Here is a 13,862-nt window from a genome sequence, read left to right as displayed (position 1 = left end):
CAAAGCAGGATGTTGAGTTCCATGACATGACCTTTGTTGCCACTTATGACACCTGCTTGTACCTGATATCTCTTCAGAGGTAAGATGGTGGGTCCTATGGCAGCAGAACAAAGAAGAGAGGTGTGGTGGAAACCGTCAAGCCTTTTTGCAGAGGCCAATGTACAAAGTAATTGGACCTATTTGAAATCATTTATCTACAGGTTTTATTCTGATACTAGAGGCCAGGTGCATGGATTCATGCACCAGTAGGGTCCCTCAGCCTGGCCTGAGGGAAGTGGGCTAAAAATGGCTCTCTGACATTCCCCGAGGAGTCCCAGATTGCGAGAGGGCATAGGCCAAGCCGAGAGACCCCACCAGTGCACGAATTCATGCACCAGGCCTCAAGTATGCATATAAGATCTTTGGTTAATCATTTCCCGCCCTCCTCCCTCCCCCTCTTCCCTCTAAGATTCATCAGTCTGTTCCATGTTTCCATGCCTGTGGTTTCTGCTCCTGTTGCACCCTGAAGCATAACAACGAAGCGCATCACGACTAGATCACAAATCAGTAGGAGGGTGGGCCAGCGAGGTACAAGCGGGCTGCAGAGAGCTAAAGGAGGGGGCAGAGCAGCAAGCTATGGGGGGAGGGGAGGGGGGGAACTACATGAAGGCAGCAGTGACCTACTAGTGCATGGATTCGTGCACAGGGCTACTAGTGTGTGTGTGTGTGTGTGTGTGTGTGTGTGTGTATTAGAGGCCCAGTGCACAAAAATTTGTGCACTCGGGGGTTCCCTCAGCCCGGCCTGTGCCCTCTCGCAGTCTGGGACCCCTCAGGGATGTCCACCTGCTGGCTTAGGCCCGCTCCCCAGGGGAGTGGACCTAAACTGGCAGTCAGACATCCCTCTGGCAGCCCAGGAGCCCTCGGGGGATGTCCACTTGCCAGCAGGGAACAGGCCTAAGCTGCAGTCAGACATCCTTAGTGCTGCTGAGGAGGCACGAGAGGCTCCCGCCACCACCGCTGTGCTGGGAGCCTTCAGCCTGGCTTGTGGCTGAGCAGAACTCCCCCTGTGGGAGCGCACTGACCACCAGGGGGCAGACGCTCCTGTATTGAGCGTCTGCCCCCTGGTGGTCAGTGTGTGTCATAGTGACCAGTCATTCCGTCTTTCTGCTGTTAGGGTCAATTTGCATATTACCCTTTTATTATATAGGATATAAAGCCAAAGTGGTGGGGGGTGAGGGGGGGAGAGTCATCCATGCCTCTAACGAAATTCTCAAAGAGCCATCTTCATGGCCACCATGTGGCTCAGCTACTACTATTCATGCTCACCTTAGAAATACAATAATCTCCCATTTGCTTAGGAGAGTCCATTAATGTTGTCCCAGTAAGTATTACCACCCTCTTTCATTCTCAGAAATTCCCCAGTATGGATGATGTATAGTCACTCTACTTCTGATTTATTCTCACCTCACCTCAGTCCTTTCTCCACATCATAGAAAAATTATACTTATTACATTACTACAGTCCCTGATTACTTCGCAGCTTAAAGCCTCTCCTTGGTTTCCACTGTGTTGGCACCAAAGTCCTACACTGGCTCTTTCGTGCACCTTTCCTTCTACCCATACCAGAACTCTCTAGTTCCTCAAGGACACCAGAGACTTCTGCCCTGGGCCCTCACACATACTGTTCCTGCTACCAGGAATGCTCTCCCATCACCTCTTTTTTTCCGCTAATTCCCACTCAGCATTTGTAACTCAGTCTAAAAATCACTTCCACAGGAATGCCCTCCTTGAGCACCTCTTTGGACTATGCATATGCACTTCGATTTATAACATCACATGTGTGACTAAATGCTTGTTTAATGTCTGCCATGGAACACAGTTCTCCGAGGACGGGGATTTTGATGGGGTTTATTCACCATTGAATACTCGGTGTCTAGAACAGTGTCCTCCACATAGTAGGTGCTCAATTAACATTACTGAATAATTTAATTCCCTTAGATCACATGTTACAATTTTCTGATGTAGAAAATAAAGTCACCATTTGTAAAAAGACTTCATTTCATTCATCAGGGTAGTAATTTCCCACTGCTGCTGTTACAAATGACCACTAACTTAATGGCTTAAAATTACACAACTCTTCTACCTTATACTTCTAGAGGCAAAAAAGTCCAAAGTGGATGTCTCAGTTATAAGCAAGGTGTCGGCAAGACCATGTTCTGGAGGCTCCTGGGAAAATGAAAATCCTTTTCTTTGCTTTTTCCTGCTTCTACAGGCTGCCCGAATTCCTTGGCTTGTAAGCACATTCACTGCCAAATCCAGCAATCCCATTACTCTGACATCTTCTTCCATTGCCACATCTGCTCAGGCTATGACTCTCCTGTCTCCCCATTTCACTCAGGAGGACCCCTGTGATTACACTGGGATCACCCAGATCATCTAGGGCAGTGGTTATCAACCTTGGCTGCACATTAGAATCACCTGGGAATCTTTTTAAAATCCTGGTTTCCGGGCCTCATCCTCTGGAAATTCTGTTTCTTTGTTATGGGGTGGGGCCACAACATTAGTAACAAAGAAACAGAATTACCGGAGGATGAGGCCCAGAAATCAGGATTTTAAAAAGATTCCCAGGTGATTCTAATGTGCAGCCAAGGTTGAGAACCACTAATCTAGCGCAAGGGTCCTCAAACTTTTTAAACAGGGGGCCAGTTCACTGTCCCTCAGACCGTTGGAGGGCCGGACTATAGTTTAAAAAAAAACTATGAACAAATTCCTATGCACACTGCACATATCTTATTTTGAAGTAAAAAAACAAAACGGGAACAAATACAATATTTGTATTTGCATGTGGCCCTCGGGCTGTAGTTTGAGGACCCCTGATCTAGGGTAATCGCCCCATCTCAAGATCCTTAATTTAATTACACCTGCAAGCTTTTTTGGCCAAGTAATTTAACATAATCACAGGTTTCAGGGATTGGATAGCCACATCCTTAGGGGGGAGAAGGGGACGGTGACAGCATTATTATGCCTACAATTTGTTTTTAATGCACCTCTCCCCTTACATGAATACTAATAAAAACAATCATATCACCGGCTGGCTTGGCTCAGTGGTTGAGTGACCACCTATGAACCAGGAGGGCATGGTTCCATTCTGGGTCAGTGCACATGCCCGGTTGGTGCTCAATCCCCAGTGTGGGGCATGCAGGTAGCAGCCGATCAATGATTCTCTCTCACCATTGATTGTTTCTCTTTCTCTCCCTCTTCCATCCTCTCTGAAATCAAGAAAAATATATTTTTTTAAAAAAACAATAACAAAAATTAGAATCTATTACAGTTTTATATCTTAGAGAATCACTATGAAGAGATAGCAACATGCAAATAAACACCATTTACTCTTTTCTTGGAACAATTTCTCACACACCAGACACCTCAGATGACTTGCTCAACTCAAAGCAACTGCTTTCATGGCCCATGTGGAATTGTAGTAACATGGCATATACAACTGAAGAGAATGCTTTTCCTTTGATTGAGCTTTTTTTATAAGCTCAATTGTATATTTGGAGAACACAAAATTTAATTCCATTAAAATTCATATTTTATACCAACACCCCAAAAATGCAATTCCATGAACTAGACCAGTGATGGCGAACCTTTTGAGCTCGGCGTGTCAGCATTTTGAAAAACCCTAACTTAACTCTGGTGCTGTGTCACATATAGAAATGTTTTGATATTTGCAACCATAGTAAAACAAAGATATATTTTTGATATTTATTTTATATATTTATAAATGCCATTTAACAAAGAAAAATCAACCAAAAAAATGAGTTCGCGTGTCACCTCTGACATGCGTGTCATAGGTTCGCCATCACTGAGCTAGACTATTACCAATGTCAAAGGTTTTGACCCACAGTTCTTAACAATTTTTGACCATGAACCCTGGAATTTCTAGGATATACAGATGGTTTGGGGTATTTTAACAGAATGGTTTCAATTGGAATGTAGACACCAGGACAAATAGCAGCAGTAGCAGAAACATTTTTCCTTATAGTCTTGAAACAATTCATTCTTCCTGGTTTCCTTTAGTTGACAGCTTTCAGAGCCTCCCCTGTCCAGCATCCCCTGGTCTCTGTCACCTCTTTTCCTTCTCAGGGAACCAGGTGTAACTCAAGGCCACATCTTACATTCCTCTAAAATCTGGAATCTTCCCTTAAACCCACTACCATGTACTGAGTTCTACCCAGAAGGGTTTGTCCCAACCAGGCAACTGCTTACTCATGCAGAAAAGCAGGTTGGGTTTCATCCAAGGACCAAATTTTCTGTCTTATTTCTTCGGTTTGCCTTTTCTTCTTCCTCTTTTAATTTATTTCTGCCTTATCCATCCACAATCACAACAAATAACACTGAATGCCTGCTCAATACCAACCTGAGTACTGAGATGCAATAGTGAACCAGACAGGTATGGCCCCTGTCCATATGGAGCTTACATGATATTGGGGAGACAAAATTAAACAAACAATTACACCAAGAATTGTAACAGTGATACTTAACCATGCTAAGTCAAAGTATAAGTCACACAATGGACTGCACATGGGTCAAGTCTGACCAAGAAGTTTAAACAGTTGCCGTTATTTTTTTAAATAAGAAAATGTCACTATAAATAAAGGAATTTCTGCTACTCTTTTTTTAAAAAATGACTACAGCTTTGCCTTTCGGCTAGCACACATGGTTTCTGGTTCCACAGTCCTCTTCACTGCCTCTGTCTCCCTGACACTGAGCCACAGTTCAACCACCTGTCATCACGTTTATGCTGCTGTTTGTCCCACAGACCTGAGCTATCGAATAGAGTACCCACGAGGCACGCGTGACTATTTAATTTTAATTAATGAAAAGTGCAGGTCCTTAGTTGCACTAGCCACAGTAAATGCTCAATAGCTACCATAATGGAACAGGCAATAGAGACCACTCCCATCATCACAGAAGGTTTTACTATCAACAGCCCATTTCATTCTCCACATCACACACGTGGCTCCTATAAGCCTACCAGTTTACAAGCCCCGCTACAGGATGATAGGTGGTTGTTTAAAGAGGAGAACCAAACTGGATCTGGAAATTCAAGGAAGGCCCTCCGTGGATCTGGGATAGGAAGGACATGCCAATGTCCGTGGGTTGAAGGCAGCTGAAGGAAAAGTGGTCCCGGCAGAGAGAACAATGTATAAGGGAATCTGAAGTGGGATTTATGCTTATAGAAATCTTTCCTGATCATCTAAGCTCACTTCCTATCTCCTTCCTAAAAAACATCCCTGTTTAGCACATATCCGCGCAGCAGAGGGCTGCATATAAACTCAGATCTTCAGAGAACACCGCTCACTTTTATTTTTCAAGTTTCACTTGAAAAACCATCTCCATTTGAAGGGCACATACTTTTCTTCCTCTCCAATTCAGGATGATAGTTTCCAAGCCCGAGACTATCAAGGCCCCAAATGTGAAGGCCATCTGCTGAGCAGACCGTTTCCCTGGGAACAGCACATGCTCTTCTGGAGTGGATTCCACTCAATAGTCTTCCTTTCTAAAGGACAGCGACTTCTCTGTAGAAGAAGGCTTTCTCGATTTTTTTTTTTCTTAAGAATTTGCCTCCTCTGTGAAAATGATGTGATTGGGGAGTTGTTTTGGATCCCATGCTGCTAAAAGCCAAGTTTTTGCTCACAGCTTCTCAGGTGCTGGGCCTATTTATTATTTGATGCATTTTGGACCCTCAGCTGTAAAAATATGGAAGCTGTTCTGATCTTTCCACTGAGGAGACTTTGCTTTTCCTGGTCCATGCAACCAAATGACAACTAACTCCATGCAACTCGATGACAACTCCTTCTGAACCTTCACTGGTTCTGTTGGAAATAGAGAGAAAAACAAATGGCCTAAAAAGCTCACAGCTCAGGGGTAATGCAAGAAAAACAAATGGCCTAAAAGCTCACAGCTCAGGGGTAATGTACATGAGTGTAATTCCTACAATCAGTGCAAAAACAGACATGTTATAGGTGTTAGAAGAACAACCAATACACGTGTTGGAAAAACATCAAGGCGAGTGGACATATGCAGCCTCCATCCAGGGAGGGGACTCAGCTCTCGGGCAGACCTTCCACTGACCTCTCAAAGGAAATCCAGGGGCAGCATGGGAGGCAAACACAAACCCAACTTCCCGGCCCACTTTCCTCTCAGAGATCCTTCAGACCAACAAGATCGAAGGTTTTATTCCCATCATCAGACTCCCGCACCCACAAAATACCTGCTGGCACCTAAAGCAGCATCTTCCACTTCATTGCCTGGTACGTTTCCAGACTCAGTGAATATCTCCATCACGTCGCCGGATAACAGCATCACCCTTCCTGGACTCCACATGTGTTTATTGCAAGAAAAAATATAAAATCCTCCATGCTCGAGCCCTTCCAGTTGGCCTGTCTACTAGTTGCTTGTACTTTCATCTTTACTGTGAAGCAACCTTGTTAAAAAATTTATTTTTCAGGTGCCACCCCAGATAAATCGGCCTTTTGATCAGGGAAAATGCATAGTGAAATTAAGAAAGGACACATTTTCCTTTTTCTGGGAAGGTTTTGGGGATGTCAGTCACTGTAAAAATCTTTTCCTGGGAATGCTGTCCACATCTGCAAACTGTTGCTGTAAGACCTATGCAGAAATCCATTTAAGAAGAGAGCTTTGCTCCATGATAAGCAGTCTTTCCTGGAAAATGCCAATCCGGCCTCCTCGGCTGAACTAGAAAGTCATGTTGCTTTCTTTTTTCCTATGACGGGACAGAAGGAAGTGATTCACGCACCTGAATTCCCTAAGAAATGGAAAATTTCTCACAGGAGAATGTTTTGATAGCTTTTCTTTCTTTCAAAGTCACGATGTGCATGTGAGTTTTAAGGGTTCCTTAAACTTAAGGAACTTAAGATGGGAAAGAAAGAAAACTTAAGATGGGAAAACGATAATGTGAATAATACCTTACTTAAATGAGTTCTGCCTTTCATTTCCTTCCTCTTCTTGCATATTATCAGAAGCAAGCATGTTTGTAAATTACAATGCAGATGGTACAAGTTTGCAGTTTCTGAAGAAGATATCACCATGCCTGCACAAATAGTTGCATAATGTTGTCCAAGCCCCTCAACCTCTCAGACCTAGACCGGAGGGGCCCTTGCCCTGGGCCACGCACATGACAAACCTCAAAATGAAATTTTTTTACTTTCAGTCTTTAAGGAAGTTTTGTTTTTATTTGGTAATCACCTGAGCCAATGGGGGGCGGCGGGGGGACGACTCCTTAGCTGAACTTGGCCCCCAGGGCAGAGGATTCTGAGCTCGTGGAGAAGATGAACACAGCCTCTGCCCTTACCAAGGACTAAAGGGGTGTCTAGGTATACCAGACTCCCCCATAACTCTGCTCCCTCCCTCCCTCCCCCCAGCTCAGAGGATGTGGACCTAGAGGCACTTAGAACCCTCTGGAAGGCCCGGGTCAAATAAGGATGGCCTATAAGTGGAGAGTCTGCCAAACCCACCTCTCTGGGGAGCTGGGCAGGTCATTCCCATTTTGGATTGGGGGCTCAGAGGTCTAGGGCCTGGGCCAGCTCCCACCCTGCCCTGCTCCAGCAGAACCAGGAGACCGCAGGACTGGCACTAGAGAGAGTGAGGCTCCTGCAGCCTCCAGACGCTGGCTACAGCCCCAGGAGAGAAGGCAGGCAGAACTGGCTCACACAGCCCTCTAGCTTATTTAGATACTTGGTCTGTGGGTCTCCATCAGCGCTTGCACTGGCCTCGAAATGGTGGGGCATCCTGCCTCGGGTTCCTTGTCTAAAATGTCACACTTTTCACTTAAATACCTTAAGGTAAAGCAAGGGAAAAATTACAATTTAAGATGTCAGGGGGAAAAAATAAAATAAGATTTATTTTTCCAGTGTTATTCCAAGAAGAAATCTTTGAATGAATTGCAACTTCTGGCTTGCCCTTTCCTACCTCTCGGGTTGCATGCCCTATAAAAAGAATGCCATTAAGTAAAACTATGGTTTGAAATGCTTGGGGATACATACACACAAAATACCACAAATACCACATTGTAAAATTCTCCATGTGGTATACGAATCACAGTTTATCGCTCTCTAATGATCAATCGGCAATTAATATTTAACCACGTTCTTACACGGAAGACCTTCTCTAAAATACACAAGAGGAAAAGACTATGTTGAGATTATTTCAAGACTCAGCATTCAAACCATAACTTTAAAGAGAACAAATGAACAAAGTCATGCCAAAAGGAGCCCAGTATTACACACACTGAGGAGTATTTACTCCTCTTACTTAGAAGCATAACTTAAAAATATCTAGAGATGTCAGTTGTGAAATACTAATCTGAATTTTTCATTTTTCTGATTCTTTATATTAATCACAACGTCAGATGTGCTTACTATTCACAATGCCTAAACCATAAGCACAGTGTAAGAAACAGCGTTCCCCTTCTGATCAGAAGCATAAATAATGTTTCTATATTATGTCGGATTCCTATATATCACGGGAATGGTTGAAATGTATCTCTGGCTACTGTAAATCATAACTACAGTTCAGCGGAACCTCCTCCCTGAATGCAGAAAACAAGCACATAGCAATGAAAGCTGGGGTTACACACGACTTGAGTGTGAGTTTCTTCATAGCCCATTTTAATTGATTTATATAGACAGGAAAGAGAGGGAACATTAAACCTTTTACAAACCTTCCCAAGCTCTCCTAATTAGGCCAGTCCTGCATAAAGAACTTCATAGTTTTAGAAAATCTGAGAGCAATGAAATGAAAATGAGATAAACTGGGGGAAAACACAAATATTCCAACACCTGTTCTCAAATTCTGTGCTTCTAACAAAGGGAAAGTTATAGGTAATAGACACAGAGGGCTATGGCCAGGTTCCTCACTGGGCCACAAAATGGCATTTTTGTCCATAATTTATCTTTATGAAGAAAATCTGTGAAACAAGCCAAAAGTATCAAAGAGCACAGAAAAAGCCATGCTTGACATGAGAAGTTTATTTAACAGAACATTAACTGAGACATGTAAAGTAACTAATCTCTGTCAGGACTTACAGTACTAGTTGGGTTTTTTTGGGTTGTATTTTTTAAAGCACTTGAATCTTTATTTAAAATGTTCTCAGAATCTTTCTGTCTAGCAAATATACATGTAAAAACTAAAATATCTAAAGTAAATGGCGCTGTTCTAGAAAATATGTAAGGCGGTACTAAAATAGACTCTAAGCCACCACTGATTGTAAGGCACATCTTAATTTATATCTGAAGAGAAATAAAAATCGTGTCATAATTACACCATCAAGTGTGAGACGCATCCCAATTTCAGAAATGTGTAAAGTCAAGTCATTAAAATATGAAAAGCACGTCCAATTATGATACTTGAAAAAGCCAGAATGAACATTTGTGTATAATGACCACTTAGCAAATACTTGTAGAATAAATGAAAGAGTGAATGGCTTTACAAACAACTTTCTTGGTAGAAAAGTGGGATGAATAAAACTTCTACAAAGTTTTATGAATAAACTCTGTGATCACAGAGACAGATGGTTCTCCTTCATCAGCCCCCTCCCCTGTGACTCTGGCCGGCTTTCTCTCCCCATTAGCGTTTCTATAATGTTGCAGTAAAAAGCACACACTCCAACACTGGTTTTATACACATACCACATTCATACACACCCAGCCACACTCTAGAGCAGAGGTCAACAAACTATGACACACATTAAACCCTGCTGCCAGTTTTGTAAAGATAGTTTTATTTGAACAGAGTCATGCTTTATGTATTGTCTATGGCTGCTTCTATCATGCTACACTGGCAGAATTGAATAATTGCAAGAGATGAAAAGGCCCGAAAGCTTCTATCATGTTTTTCATAGCGACATAAATTTATATTAAGCAAATGATGTTATAAATATCCAATAGCCCTCGGCAGAAAAAAGGTTCCCCATCCCTGCACTAGAGCATAAAGCCCTAAAGAGAAGGGGCCATATAGAAACTGGTCTTACTCTCCCAGCAGTATATGGCATCAAGCAAAGAGCAGATAATGTATGCTCAGTGGTAGATTTTAGTAATCTAAGGGCACCACACCTCTGAGTTAACCTGAAAGGCCTTGTGACACACATACCTTTTCCCACTTATCTTTATCCAGGCTACTTCCATTTCTAGAGGAATCGCTTTGCCCTCCATTTTACCTTTTTGTACTATTAAGATTTAGTATATAACTCAGTGCCGCCCTTGCTGTCTGACTAATGCAGAGACTAACTCCATCTATCTTCCCGATTAGGTTCATTGAATAGATGCTTTTAAAAAACAACAGATTTTAATGAGTTAAATGCTGACATCAATATTGAATTCATATGTTCAGACATTTATTTTTACATCACTCACTGAATAGACGCTTTGAGGTTCTTCGCTTTGAGGGTCATCGATTGTCTTTCACACAATAAACAATACCTACAAAGAAGCATTAGCCTCCTAACAGCAGTCAAGGCACCAATTATTTTCCAGTAAGGCATGCCCTTTGTGCTACTCGAGATAAAGAGCTACTAAATAGAATTAGGCACAGAACCCACCCTCACTTAGACTTAATCTTAGACTCATTTCAAAGTAAATAGCATGATAGTTAACAGAACTTCAAGTTGATGACAAGGGGAAGATCCGCTAAGTCATTCAATCAGGACTTTTAGGTACTTGCTGTGTGCAAAGGCCCTGGGGCAGCTGGAAGGATGTACAGTCATGGCTCCTTATCTTGAGCTTTGTACAAGACAGCAACAAGGGTACTGCTGTGACCAGCTCTAATAAAAGGCAAACCAAAGAACACAGACCTTTGGGTTCCTGAGGAGGAAAGGATTCATTTTGAGAGGATTGGGGGTTGAAGAAGGAAAAAGATCTCATGAAGGAGGTTTTAGGGTAGATTTTTAAAAAGAGAAGAAGAACCCAGCTGGTATGGCTCCGAGGTTGAGCCGTGACCCATGAACTAAGTGGTCACCAGATCTAGTCCAGTCAGGGCACATGCCCAAGTTGTGGGCTTGGTTCCCAATGGGGGGCGTGAAGGAGGCAGCCAGCTGATGTTTCTCTCTCGTTGGTATTTCTATCTCTCTATCCCTCTCCTTTCCTCTCTCTCTAAAATCAACAAAAACATATTTAAAGGAGAAGAAGAAAAACCTTCCTGTGTGAGGAAGGAATAATGGCACAAAGATGGGGAGGCATCATGCCTAGTGCATCTGTACGTGCTCAATGAGGAGAGGTACTATCACACAGTCACGAAATGCACCTATTCTGTGCCAGGAGATATATCTGGGAGCAAGACAAGTTCTCACTAAAGACAGGAAAACTTCCTCTAAAGCTGACTGCATATTGCCATCACTCTGGTCTAAGGAGAACACCGTGTGGGTGAGGAATATGGTGGGACACACAGGTTGGGATCTAATTGTGAAGTGCCTGGGATGCCAGGACAAAGAGGTTGGATTCTATGCTAAGGAATATTGTCACACTTTAAATATCTATATAATAAATTAAATGCAATATTGTCACACTTTAAATATCTATATAATAAGTTAAGTGCAAGTATATTTAATATCTTGTGAGTTCTGCTCACATTTGAGGGCACTGGAGATCACTTTAACACTAGTCTTCAAAACCAGTTGTTTTTATAGCAAAGTACAGAGCAAAACCTAAATTCAACTCACTATGAAAAGTACCACTACACCCTCTCCAGTGCTCAAGCTCGCTCACACTGAGCAATACAGAAGGGACCCAGTGTACGTCAGCACAGCAGCCGAGGTACCGCTCACTAGCTGTGGATTGGAGGTTATTTCCAAATAACTTTAACTTAATACACACTCTACAGTTTGCCAGACCTGTATTTTTGTGTGTTGATGAACACACACCTTTAGTTTTATTTTAAAAAGCAACAAAAGTCCCTCCACTACCTAAATGCTTCTCTATAAAGTAGCTTCAGAAGTGGTGAGAAGAACATGCTTTTAGCAACGTAATCCCCAAACAGCAGCCCCATGGCTTTTTCGGCCATGTCCCACCAACTCTTATGTCCTAGCTGGACTGTTTCCTAAAAGCCAGCTTCCTTTGCCTCTCCCAGAGTGACACTTCTTCCCCAATCATCACAGTAAGTCAATTCCCAGGTAAAATACTTATCCTCATGACTTGCCTTCCCCTGATATAGAAGAGCAATTTAATATTTAAACATTCAATAAAATAAACAAAATACTTCTTGGCTAATTTATCTTCACTTACATATGCTTATTAGGCTAACCCAGGGCTTCTCAACCTTGACACACTGACATTGGAGACCAAATGGTTATTTGTTCTGCGGGCTGTCCTGTGCTTTGTGTAACGTTTAGCAGCATTCCTGGCCTCTTACCCACTAATCGCCAGTGGGTAAGTTTGGCTGTCACACCACACTGCGACAACCAAAACTGTCTCCCGTCACTGTCAAATGTCCTCTGTAGGTAGAATCATCCCCTGTTAATAATCACTGATCTAAACTCAGTAGTTCCATTTTATAGCAATAGTAAAAGGTAACCTATATTGCGGTTTACAATTGGCCATCCACGATCCCAATCATGTTTATAAGTTAACTCATTTAATCCTCACAATAGCTCCTTTTAAAGATGAAGAATTACTCAGAGAAGATAAGTGTCTTATCTAAGGCCAGACAGAACCATTTATTGAATCCAAGCCCACTGATGTCAGAATCTTGGCTCTTAACTACTTCACCAGTTTGCCTTTCTTAAAGGCACAAAACTGACAGCAGTAGACCAGGTACAGTCTCTCTCTTTCTTCCCTATTTTGTGACCCAGCACACATTAAGGACATATCATTTGGATAGCAAGAGCTCTTACATCTTCCAGGGAGTAAAATTCAACTGTTGAACAACTGGTGTCGCTCAGGCATGAGCCAACCCATGTCCTAAACAACACATATGAGTATGCCCAGCCTCCTAATGCCGCAGGCTGAATGCCATCTGCATTTTCCTCAACTGAAGTTTTGTTTTGCCCAAGCGGGCACTGCCTGGTCAAAAGCAGCCATTCATAGAGCGCCTACAAGGCACAGAGCACCAAAACTGGACATGGATACTAAAAAAAGTAAGAGACCAGACCCTTGCTTTTAAGATATTTGAAATCTCATGGGGCCAAAGCACCCATAAAATGACTTAGGAAGACTTACAGCACATCACAATGGCAATAACCTCAACTAAAGGTAAGGAGAACCCAAGTTAACTGCATCAAAACTTAGAATCCTATATAATACAAGGCAAACATGCAAATAGACTGAATGGCGGAACAACCAGAACAACTGGGCAACCGGTCGCTGTGACGTGCACTGGCCACCACAGGTCGTGTGCAGAACATGGCAGGTGTCAGCTGTGGTGGGATGGAAGAGCAGGTGAGTGGGGGAGCCAGACCAAGGTGGGGTGCAGGTTGCTGCCATCAGGGCGAGCCTCTGGTGGTTACTGAAAATTCTTTGCTCCCGTGCGCCGCAGTACCAAGGGGCACTTATACCTGCTGCCAGCGCCAGCCCTGCTCGCACCCACTGCTGGCACTGGAGCTGCCGCTTGCACCCAGTGCCAGCCCTGCTCGCACCCGTGGCCAGTGCCCAGCGCCAGTCCCGATCACTCAGCACCATCAGCAGGTACAAGCAGCGGCTACCAGCCCTGATCGCCCCTGAGGGCTTCTCCACCTCCCCCGCTCCTGAGGGGTGATCAGGGCAGCAGCCACTGCTGGCACAGGTCCCAATAGCTCCGTGCCTTCAGTGTGTGTGAGCGGTGGCAGCGGGCCCGAAGACAGGGACAGGGGGAGGGAGGGTCGCAGCGGGAGGG

General features: G+C 43.5%; 1 protein-coding gene and 1 non-coding gene across 7 annotated transcripts in view; both read right to left on the bottom strand.

The window, feature by feature from the left end:
* Positions 1-13,862, bottom strand: part of ERC2 (ELKS/RAB6-interacting/CAST family member 2) — an 880,873-nt gene that overhangs the window by 669,731 nt on the left and 197,280 nt on the right. The gene's annotated exons all lie outside the window — the stretch shown is intronic.
* Positions 10,345-10,419, bottom strand: LOC118668697. The gene has a single exon (XR_004971713.1). It is a non-coding gene; the product is annotated as a small nucleolar RNA SNORD72 (small nucleolar RNA).

The sequence above is a fragment of the Myotis myotis genome, unplaced genomic scaffold (assembly GCF_014108235.1).
Source record: "Myotis myotis isolate mMyoMyo1 unplaced genomic scaffold, mMyoMyo1.p scaffold_m19_p_13, whole genome shotgun sequence".
NCBI lineage: Eukaryota > Metazoa > Chordata > Mammalia > Chiroptera > Vespertilionidae > Myotis > Myotis myotis.
Note: the sequence above shows the minus strand (reverse complement) of the source record. Positions and strands in the feature narration are given on the sequence as shown.